We start from the raw sequence: 10,835 nt of genomic DNA on the forward strand, positions 1-10,835 counted from the left end.
GGGAAAAACCAAAAGGTGGACATGATGGCGTCCCGCCTCAACAAAAAACTAGACAGGTATTGCGCCAGGTCACGGGACCCTCAGGCAATAGCTGTGGACGCTCTGGTAACACCGTGGGTGTACCAGTCAGTGTATGTGTTCCCTCCTCTGCCTCTCATACCCAAGGTACTGAGAATCATAAGAAGGAGAGGAGTAAGGACTATACTCGTGGCTCCGGATTGGCCAAGAAGGACTTGGTACCCGGAACTTCAAGAGATGCTCACAGAGGACCCGTGGCCTCTACCTCTAAGAAGGGACCTGCTCCAGCAGGGACCCTGTCTGTTCCAAGACTTACCGCGGCTGCGTTTGACGGCATGGCGGTTGAACGCCGGATCCTGAAGGAAAAAGGCATTCCGGATGAAGTCATCCCTACCCTGATCAAAGCCAGGAAGGATGTAACCGTGCAGCATTATCACCGTATTTGGCGTAAATATGTTGCGTGGTGCGAGGCCAGGAAGGCCCCTACAGAGGAATTTCAACTGGGTCGTTTCCTGCATTTCCTGCAAACAGGACTGTCTATGGGCCTAAAATTAGGGTCCATTAAGGTTCAAATTTCGGCCCTGTCGATTTTCTTCCAGAAAGAACTGGCTTCAGTTCCTGAGGTTCAGACGTTTGTCAAAGGGGTACTGCATATACAGCCTCCTTTTGTGCCTCCAGTGGCACCTTGGGATCTCAATGTAGTTTTGGGGTTCCTAAAATCACATTGGTTTGAACCACTCACCACTGTGGACTTAAAATATCTCACATGGAAAGTGGTAATGCTGTTGGCCCTGGCTTCAGCCAGGCGTGTCTCAGAATTGGCGGCTTTGTCATATAAAAGCCCTTACCTAATTTTTCATACGGACAGGGCAGAATTGAGGACTCGTCCTCAATTTCTCCCTAAGGTGGTTTCAGCGTTTCACTTGAACCAGCCTATTGTGGTACCTGCGGCTACTAGGGACTTGGAGGACTCCAAGTTGCTGGACGTAGTCAGGGCCCTGAAAATATATGTTTCCAGGACGGCTGGAGTCAGAAAATCTGACTCGCTGTTTATCCTGTATGCACCCAACAAGCTGGGTGCTCCTGCTTCTAAGCAGACTATTGCTCGTTGGATTTGTAGTACAATTCAGCTTGCTCATTCTGTGGCAGGCCTGCCACAGCCAAAATCTGTAAAAGCCCATTCCACACGGAAAGTGGGCTCATCTTGGGCGGCTGCCCGAGGGGTCTCGGCTTTACAACTTTGCCGAGCAGCTACTTGGTCAGGGGCAAACACGTTTGCTAAATTCTACAAATTTGATACCCTGGCTGAGGAGGACCTGGAGTTCTCTCATTCGGTGCTGCAGAGTCATCCGCACTCTCCCGCCCGTTTGGGAGCTTTGGTATAATCCCCATGGTCCTTACGGAGTTCCCAGCATCCACTAGGACGTCAGAGAAAATAAGAATTTACTTACCGCTAATTCTATTTCTCGTAGTCCGTAGTGGATGCTGGGCGCCCATCCCAAGTGCGGATTGTCTGCAATACTTGTACATAGTTATTGTTAACTAAATCGGGTTATTGTTGTAGTGAGCCATCTTTTCTAGAGGCTCCTCTGTTATCATACTGTTAACTGGGTTCAGATCACAAGTTATACGGTGTGATTGGTGTGGCTGGTATGAGTCTTACCCGGGATTCAAAATCCTTCCTTATTGTGTACGCTCGTCCGGGCACAGTATCCTAACTGAGGCTTGGAGGAGGGTCATAGGGGGAGGAGCCAGTGCACACCAGGTAGTACTAAAGCTTTCTATTTGTGCCCAGTCTCCTGCGGAGCCGCTATTCCCCATGGTCCTTACGGAGTTCCCAGCATCCACTACGGACTACGAGAAATAGAATTATCGGTAAGTAAATTCTTATTATTAACACAGTAGAGGCTATTGCAAAGGATGAGTAATCATTTGGTCGACAGTATTGTTGTGGACAACATGTCAACAGAAGGAGATTGCCAACATGGTTGTAATATTATTTAAAGCATTTTAAAAATGTCAGCATTATATCTTAAAACACGATGTTTTGTGACATTTAAGGTTATTATGCCAAAATGGTAAAAATGCTTTAAACATTACAACTGTAGTACCTTTCTCCGGTCAACATAATACTGTTAACAGCATTACTGTAGATTACATGGCAGGTTATCCATGCTTGTACTGTAGTCTCTGCCGAGTTATAGTGACATGTACATCTACCTTGCTGCTAAAACCTGTTTCGGATATTGTTTACTGCTACTGACTTGGGATATTATGGGGTATATGCAATTGCGGTCGAATTCCAGCTGGAATTCGACCGTTTTTTAATTCGACACAATTCGACAGACACCCTCCCGCCGGGATCCGAATTAGACATATTCAATAAAAAACGGATTCGACAGTCCCGCTGTCGAAAAGCGGACCAATTGACGGATAGTGTGCGTCCTGGATTCGACTTCATGGACGGCACAAAATTGTTTAAAAAAACCCTGAAAAAAAAAGTGTGGGGTCCCCCCTCCTAAGCATAACCAGCCTCGGGCTCTTTGAGCTGGTCCTGGTTGTAAAAATACGGGGGAAAAATTGACAGGGGATCCCTCGTATTTTCACAACCAGCACCGGGCTCTGCGTCCGGTCCTGGTGCCAAAAATACGGGGGACAAAAAACGTAGGGGTCATCCGTATTTTTATCACCAGCACCGGGCTCCACTAGTCAGAGAGATAATGCCACAGCTGGGGGACACTTTTATATCGGTCCCTGCGGCCGTGGCATTAAATCACTAACTAGTCACCCCTGGCCGGGGTACCCTGGAGGAGTGGGGACCCCTTAAATCAAAGGGTCCCCCCCCCCTCCAGCCACCAAAGGGCCAGGGGTGAAGCCCGAGGCTGTCCCCCCTATCCAAGGGCTGCGGATGGGAGGCTGATAGCCTTGTGTCAAAATAAAGAATATTGCTTTTTGTAGCAGAACTACAAGTCCCAGCAAGCTGGTACTTGGAGAACCACAAGTACCAGCATGCGGGGGGGAAACAGGCCCGCTGGTACCTGTAGTTCTACTGCAAAAAAATACCCAAATAAAAACAGTACACGCACACCGTGAAAGAAAAACGTTATTTCATACATGCACGCCGACACACATACTTACCTATGTTCACACGCCGACTCGGTCCACTTCTCCATATAGAATCCATGGGGTACCTGAAAATAAAATTATGCTCACAAAAATCCTGTGTAGCATCTGTCCTCTTCTTGTAATCCACGTACTTGGCAAAATAATAAAACGCATTTACCCGGACCACGCACTGAAAGGGGTCCCATGTTTACACATGGGACCCCTTTCCCCGAATGCCGGGTCCCCACGTGACTCCTGTCACAGAGGATCTCTTCAGCCAATCAGGGAGCGCCACGTCGTGGCACTCTCCTGATTGGCTGTGCGCATCTGAACTGTCAGACGGCGCATAGCACTATGCTGCTCCATTATATTCAATGGTGGGAACTTTGCGGTCAGCGGTTGACCGCGCGTAACCTCACCGCTGACCGCAAAGTTCCCACCATTGAAGATAATGGAGCGGCATAGTGCTATGCGCCGTCTGACAGCTCAGACGCGCACAGCCAATCAGGAGAGTGCCACGACGCGGCGCTCCCTGATTGGCTGAAGGGACCCTCTGTGACAGGAGTCACGGGGGGTCTCAGCTGTCAGGGAAAGGGGTCCCATGTGTAAACATGGGACCCCTTTCAGCGCGTGGTCCGGGTTTTTGCGTTTTATTATTTTGCCAAGTATGTGGATTGCAAACTAGAAGAGGACAGATCTACACTGGATTTTGGTGAGTATAATTTTATTTTCAGGTACCCCATAGATTCTACTGGTGAAGGGGACCAAGTCGGCGTGTGAACATAGGTAAATATGTGTGTGTCGGTGTGCATGTATGTAATAAAGTTTTTACTTTCACGGTGTGCGTGTACTGTTTTTATTTGGGTATTTTTTTTGCAGTAGAACTACAGGTACCAGCAGGCAGTTTTTTTCTCCGCATGCTGGAACTTGTGGTTCTCCCAAGTACCAGCTTGCGGGGAGGCTTGCTGGGACTTGTAGTTCTGCTACAAAAACCAATATTCTTTATTTTGACACAAGGCTATCAGCCTCCCATGCGCAGACCTTGGATGGGGGGGACAGCCTCGGGCTTCACCCCTGGCCCTTGGGTGGCTGGAGGGGGGACCCCTTGATTTAAGGGGTTCCCACTCCTCCAGGGTACCCCGGCCAGGGGTGACTAGTTAGTGATTTAATGCCACGGCTGCAGGGACCGATATAAAAGTGTCCCCCGGCTGTGGCATTATCTCTCTGACTAGTGGAGCCCGGTGCTGGTGTTAAAAATACGGGGGGACCCCTACGTTTTTTGTCCCCCGTGTTTTTGGCACCAGGACCGGATGCAGAGCCCGGTGCTGGTTGTGAAAATACGGGGGATCCCCTGTCATTTTTTTCCCCCGTATTTTTACAACCAGGACCGGCTCAAAGAGCCCAAGGCTGGTTATGCTTAGGAGGGGGGACCCCACACATTTTTTTCACCTTCCCACTGAAAAACATGCTCTGATCTCTCCATTTATTTTAGTCAGTAAAAAAAAAATATATATATTCTTTTAAAAAATATATAAATAATACTTGTGGCTCCTAATAGACAAACCAAGTACATAATCCCTTCTAATATAAATAGATATGCTATTAGCAATAAAAAAAAACACAACAAAAAACATGTTTTTAAAAAAATGTATTAGATCCCGCCAGCAAAATGAGGTGGACTGAAATTGACGAAATGACTGTCGAAAAGCACTGTTGTCTAATCGATATTCTTCAATTGAATATACTTTTGTCGAAAAGCCGCATTTTTACCATTGCAGACATGTCGAATTTGACAACTGTGGAATTGCAAAAAGTCGAATTTGAAACGCCCGTTTTTTTGTCGAAAAGTACTGTTTTGCATTGTCGAATCTTTTTTTGTGTCGAAAATGCCCCGTTTCTCGACATTTGCGGCAATTCGACCGCAATTGCATATACCCCTATGTATTGTGCGCTGCCAGCCCCAACCCTGGAATGATAAAATGTAATTTGGCCTGGCCAGCCATTGCTGTGTATTATTAGAGTAGTTTGGACTTAGAAGTCTATGCCTACACACTGTAAACTCTACCTGTTATTATATTGGACTGATCCATCCGAGGAAGCCCATTCAGATCCTTTTAGTGTCCTGTCTAGCCATAAACCTCAATTATACCCTATTAGTGATAAGCATGTATTAGCTAGAACTGATGTCCTGGGGACATCAGAGTCCAAACATGTTCAGTTTTAATGGGAAGTGTCGAAGTCAAAAATATTACATAGAAAGAACATACAGACTCCACACATATAAGTCGCTATACTTGCAAATACGCGCAGCGAGCACAGCAATATATGGTAACACATGCATTTACACGGACATGCCACAGAGATGGATTCGACACTTATTTCATACAGCACATAATTATAATATCAAGCGCCAGGCATCATAATGATTTTAAATTATATAATGGAGTAATGTCATGTATGTGTATTATTGGAACGAAGCAAGATACACCTGTCATATTTGGTATTAAAGCAAGCAGATTAATGTGTAGATTAACTTGATACTTGTTATTAAGTTGTAGGACATTGCAACAAATAGTTATGACTAAATGTATGAAAGCTAAAGTCATTTTTATTAGGACAATAGACATTTACAGAAACAGGTAGTGGACAGGAAAGCTCAGGCCTGCCCCTTTTGATGTCTTCAAGGCTGAACCTGTTTAGCATACGAACAGACTAGTGACTCATCATGAATGAGAAAGTTCCCTCCCCCAAAACTAGATAACACATTACAGAGGCACACAGTTGCTGTTTTTGTCCCAGACGATGGTGGAGATGTTGCCAGACCAGTTCCTGTATTTATTTGCTGAGAGAGAGAGAGATATTTAGAGGAAGATGCATTGAGGGTATGGTATGCTGGCCTGTAACTGTATGTATTTTGTATTAACTGCTTACTGTATAAATTGTAACCGTGTAACTATATGTATACCGTACATTGTGATATATTGAATACATATCCTTTTAATAACAAATATATACATCAATGAACTTTGGAACTCTAATAATGTGTGGGTGTATTGTTTTCTCTTATGGGATGCAGTGTTTTGCTATGTATAGCGCACATTCATGGCACATGGTAATAAGAGGTGCAGGCGTTTACAATATATATTCGAGCGGGCATTTTAAATATTTGTTAGAAAGCAATTTGGTATTTACAGATGGGTGCTCGTCCGCGATATGGTCTTAATGATGCACTGTACATTACAAACGCGGCTGTGATCGACCGGCTCCGATGGACGCATCGCGACGCTGATGAATAACATCCACATGTATTGTTGTGTTGCCAGTAAGCCAATGATATGAAAATTCAAGGGACAATGTGTTTATCATAATATTTAAAATGCAAAAATGTACTTTATTGTTGCAAAACAAAGTTCAAATAAGTCATATTGTGTTTGATTCAGATTGGATTGTTTATCTGTTAAGTAGATTTAAAAGTACATGTAAAAGTTGCTGCATAGCCTTGATATAGTGTTGTTTTTTTTAAACTCAGGCCTAAAATAACTTCTGGTGCGTGTATAATGTGTGATTTCTTTGTGACAAAGGAAGCCGCATGGTCTGTCCTCCATTTTGGACTAACCACATGGCCTGTCCACCATCTTGTGTAAACCTCATGGATGTGGAAGGGGGAGGAGCAGTGGCCATTTTAGGAAGGTCATTTTCTAAATAGCTGATTTCAGTCTGCTCAGAACAATCAGTTTCCTTTGTCACATCAAGCACCATTTATGAGTTACCAATGCATTTATTTAACCCATGCCATAGTCAATTACAAATAGTTTCAATTGGGTCTAGTGAGCGTAAATGGTGAGATGAATGCTTTGCTTGGTGTAAGAAATTGCACACAGATAGAAAAAGGAAAGAAGGGGTTTTGGTTTGTTTTTTTTATTTTTCCTTCCAAGACTTGTAGAATCTGCTTACTAGGGAGGATAGCAATTGAAATGCAAATTCACCTGTGTAACTGTTTTTTTTTTAGCAGTTAAAAGCAAATAGCTTTGATATACAAATAAGACATAAGGTGTCACATAGAAGGTTAGTGAATGATACATACATATATTATTATAATTATGTGTATATTTATATCAGTGTATGTTCTGCAAGATAGCTATCCAATCTGAATCATATAATTTAAATTATAGATTATTGCAGTCATTATAGATCTGTGTGAAATCGGATACATTTGTTGCTATATAGGTAAATTTAAAATAAATGTATTTAAGGAAGTAAGTGTAAAGACACAAACGCAGTTCTGACCTGGTTGTTAAGAAAAAAATGGGTGTTGTGTTAAGTGAGCGATTATAGTTAGTATTGCTCACATTTATAGAGTTGTGTGATTTGTTTTATTGCGTGCGCACATTGGTACACGTGGTACGGAACGTGAGGTACGCACGGTTGCGTAATTACGCAAGCTTGCGTAGGGTTGTGTGCGCATAATAAAACCACACGATATTTGTTCAGTTAAGGTGGGATAGTAGCCATGCTACAATAGCACAAAACTACCCGGTTTCTAAAGCAGATTAGTATAAAACTTTTGTTTAAACTGTATTGCCTCTGGGGGTAAAGCTGACAATCAGAACGAGTGAAAATTTTCTGTACAGAAAAAAGCCAAAGTGCATTTGAGTGAGCGAACGTAGGAGTGAGTGGGTTGAACCCCGGAATTCGGGATCCCGCCGTGTGGTACACCAAGTGAGTGGAGGCTTGGTGGCGTGAGGCGGCTGACTCACGTTAGTATAGATTGAAATATGTAAGTCGTGTGGAGACTTACACAGGAGCATGGTAGGGAATTGTGACCCATATAGTTTTTTTTTATACGCTCCGGCTGAGGTTTCGCAGCTTGTGATTCGATTCCAGTGGTCGTACGGCAGATAGGTAACAAGTACCTATACGCTGTGCGATTGGACCGCGCGTTTGTGGGTGCGATATATGGCGCAACTTGATACCCTTTTTATGAGCTTTTGCGTAAAATTGCGGTATCATTAGTGCCGTGTAGAGCATACGCAAGCGTGATTTGTGAATAAAAAGTGCATAGGGGGCTTTCGCTGGTCTCTCAGGGAAATCTCCAACGACAGATATTTTACTGGAAAGGGTTAGTTATTCCTAAAAACTTCCAGTAAATATAGGTCAACTTTCACCGTCGCCTTATATTGAGTATTTTGGTGTTTGTGGGAAAAGGCCCACAATTATGGGAGCCAGTTGCTCAATTAAGGGACGTTGGTAGCCAGGGTTCAGGTTGAAGAGCCGCGGCCGAGAGGGTCAGCGAGGTTTATTATGTGTGAAAAATATGGTTCACACACGGAGGCTTTTTGCAATGAATGGTTACATATGACTGACAAAGATAGGGTATCATTCCCTGGGATGGGCAGCTTTGAGCCAGAGGTACTGCAGAATGTAGGTATTAAAATATGTCTGATAAAATGCAGAAAACAAAGGGTCAGACATACAAATTGTTTAAACCTGTGGCAGCAAGAGGGGTTGGTGAGTTTGATCCTAAGGTATTGCAGGTGGTATGTCAAACAAAAGTCATATAAGACAAGAATGGAAATATAAGAACTGTTTGAACTTGTAGCAACAATAAACAAGTAGGAAGAAAAAGAATGCAAGTACACCGCCATATGTAGATGTGGAAGCAGTTACGGCCAGCATACAAACTATAGAAAATAATAAAAATATGAAAAATATGACTGAAACCTATATATGTACTAATATATGTTGAAGTTTATTTAGGAGGAGAAGGTGACCTGATTGTTTTCAGCCATTTCTCATACACTCAGAGGAGTATCCAACTGGTAAAAGAAGAGCAGTAGCCTGCGGGGGAAGTGGCCGAAACCAGTGGAACTGGTAACTATGGTATCATTCGTGTACATATATAGTAAACCCAGAAATAAAAATCAAGAAAGTAACGTCAGAAATTGAGAAAAACCTGTCCGCACATTAGTATTTGCCAGTAGGATAGCGGACAGAGACAGGGTAACCCCCGGGTATTTCTTTCAGTTACCATATAAGAAGTATTCATTCCTAGTAATGCCCCTAGTCAAGATGAGCTTGGAAATGTTTGTTGGACCATGTACAGACCGTTAATACGGGATGAGAAGGATTGAATGAATACTTCGCATGACCTAGAAGCTTGTTACATTTTTTTTTTGTTTTTGTCTTTTGCAGTAATAGAAAACTCTCCATCTGGATAAGATCACTGGTAAACACTAATTTGGCAAATGGGAGGTGGCTGTCTCTGTGCTAATGGACGGGCTCAATAAGGCATTGAGGGCAGGGTGCAGACTTCTTTGCAAAATTGGAAAGGGGTCACAGTAGCTAATCTTAGAGAGTGTGCTATTGAACATCACAAGAATAGTGCTAGGCGCAGAGAACAACAGGTGGAGAGGTTGAGGACAGTAAGTATACTGGCACATACAGGAAAGACCCATCAGTCCAAACCCCAGATCCCTAATGGTCAATAATATGTTACACTTGTAGGAAGAAAGGACGTTTTGCCAAAGATTGTAAGAGTAATAGAACACAGTCAATATATACCCCTAGACAGAGAAAACAAGCCACATTATTAAACACATAGACAGGATCAAGGGACATATAGTAAGGAATCACGAGCCATATAGAAAACACAGATTCTGGCAATGGGAGTAACAGGAACGGTGCAACAATACCCTTTGAGTAGACCTGCAGAGATTACGATAGGGCCCTTGCAAACCAAACATTCTTTTCTGCTGGCTGCATCGGCTCCAACTAATCTACTCGGCAGAGACTTGTTGTGTAAAATGCGGTGCGTCATATATTGTACTCCTGAGGGTGTCTTCTTGGATATACCTGAGAACCATGCTCAAGAAGTACAAGATATACTAGACACCCCTCAAGGGCTAATGTTGCATTCTACTGTTCTAGATGCATGTCCATCACAGGTAGAGGAAATTATCTCACAGATACCGGGTTCCCTATGAATTTAGGATGGACAGGACACTGGATTGATGGCTGGAATAGTCCCAATAGCGATACGATAAACACAGAATTTTCTTTTAGGGGGAGTAGACCAAGAAGAGAATCACTTCCCCGTAGTGCCCAATCCATTTGTCAAATTTTTATAAAATCTTCTCCACCTCTACAAACTCATCTGTCACCAACCTCTATTCTGTTTCTCTACAGTTTCCTCTTCATCTTTTGCGTTCACACAGGGTGGTACAATACATGGACCCAAGTACAGTTCAAACTCCACATGCCTTGGTCCTTCAGAGTTCTGCCCACACCCAGTATATCTCAACAGCACGATAACACCAGTATTACTGCAGTGTGACTTGTCATGCACAAAGGGTGGAGGAAGGATGAGAATACTGGTGAAGGGAAATGTTGTATAGGCACCGATATGCCTGTTGGTGAATGGCAAACCTGACATTTTCTTTTTCATTTTCTTCTTTCTCTCCTCTAGAGATGTTTCTTTTTCTTTCTTTTTTTGAGTTATGCTCATGGTACTCTACATTGCAAACACACAACGACTTCGTACAGTTAACACCCTTTAGGAATTATTGTTATGTATTGGTGTGCACTGATGTTTTCTCAAACTGAGTAGAGGCATTTCCTGCCGCCACGGATGCTGCTGTGTTTACCGCAAAGAAATATTGCGCAGAAATTTGTGTGTAGATAATGGTACCCCTAGAAGTAGGAGCAAAGCTTGA

This window comes from Pseudophryne corroboree, chromosome 1, assembly GCF_028390025.1.
Source record: "Pseudophryne corroboree isolate aPseCor3 chromosome 1, aPseCor3.hap2, whole genome shotgun sequence".
Lineage (NCBI taxonomy): Eukaryota > Metazoa > Chordata > Amphibia > Anura > Myobatrachidae > Pseudophryne > Pseudophryne corroboree.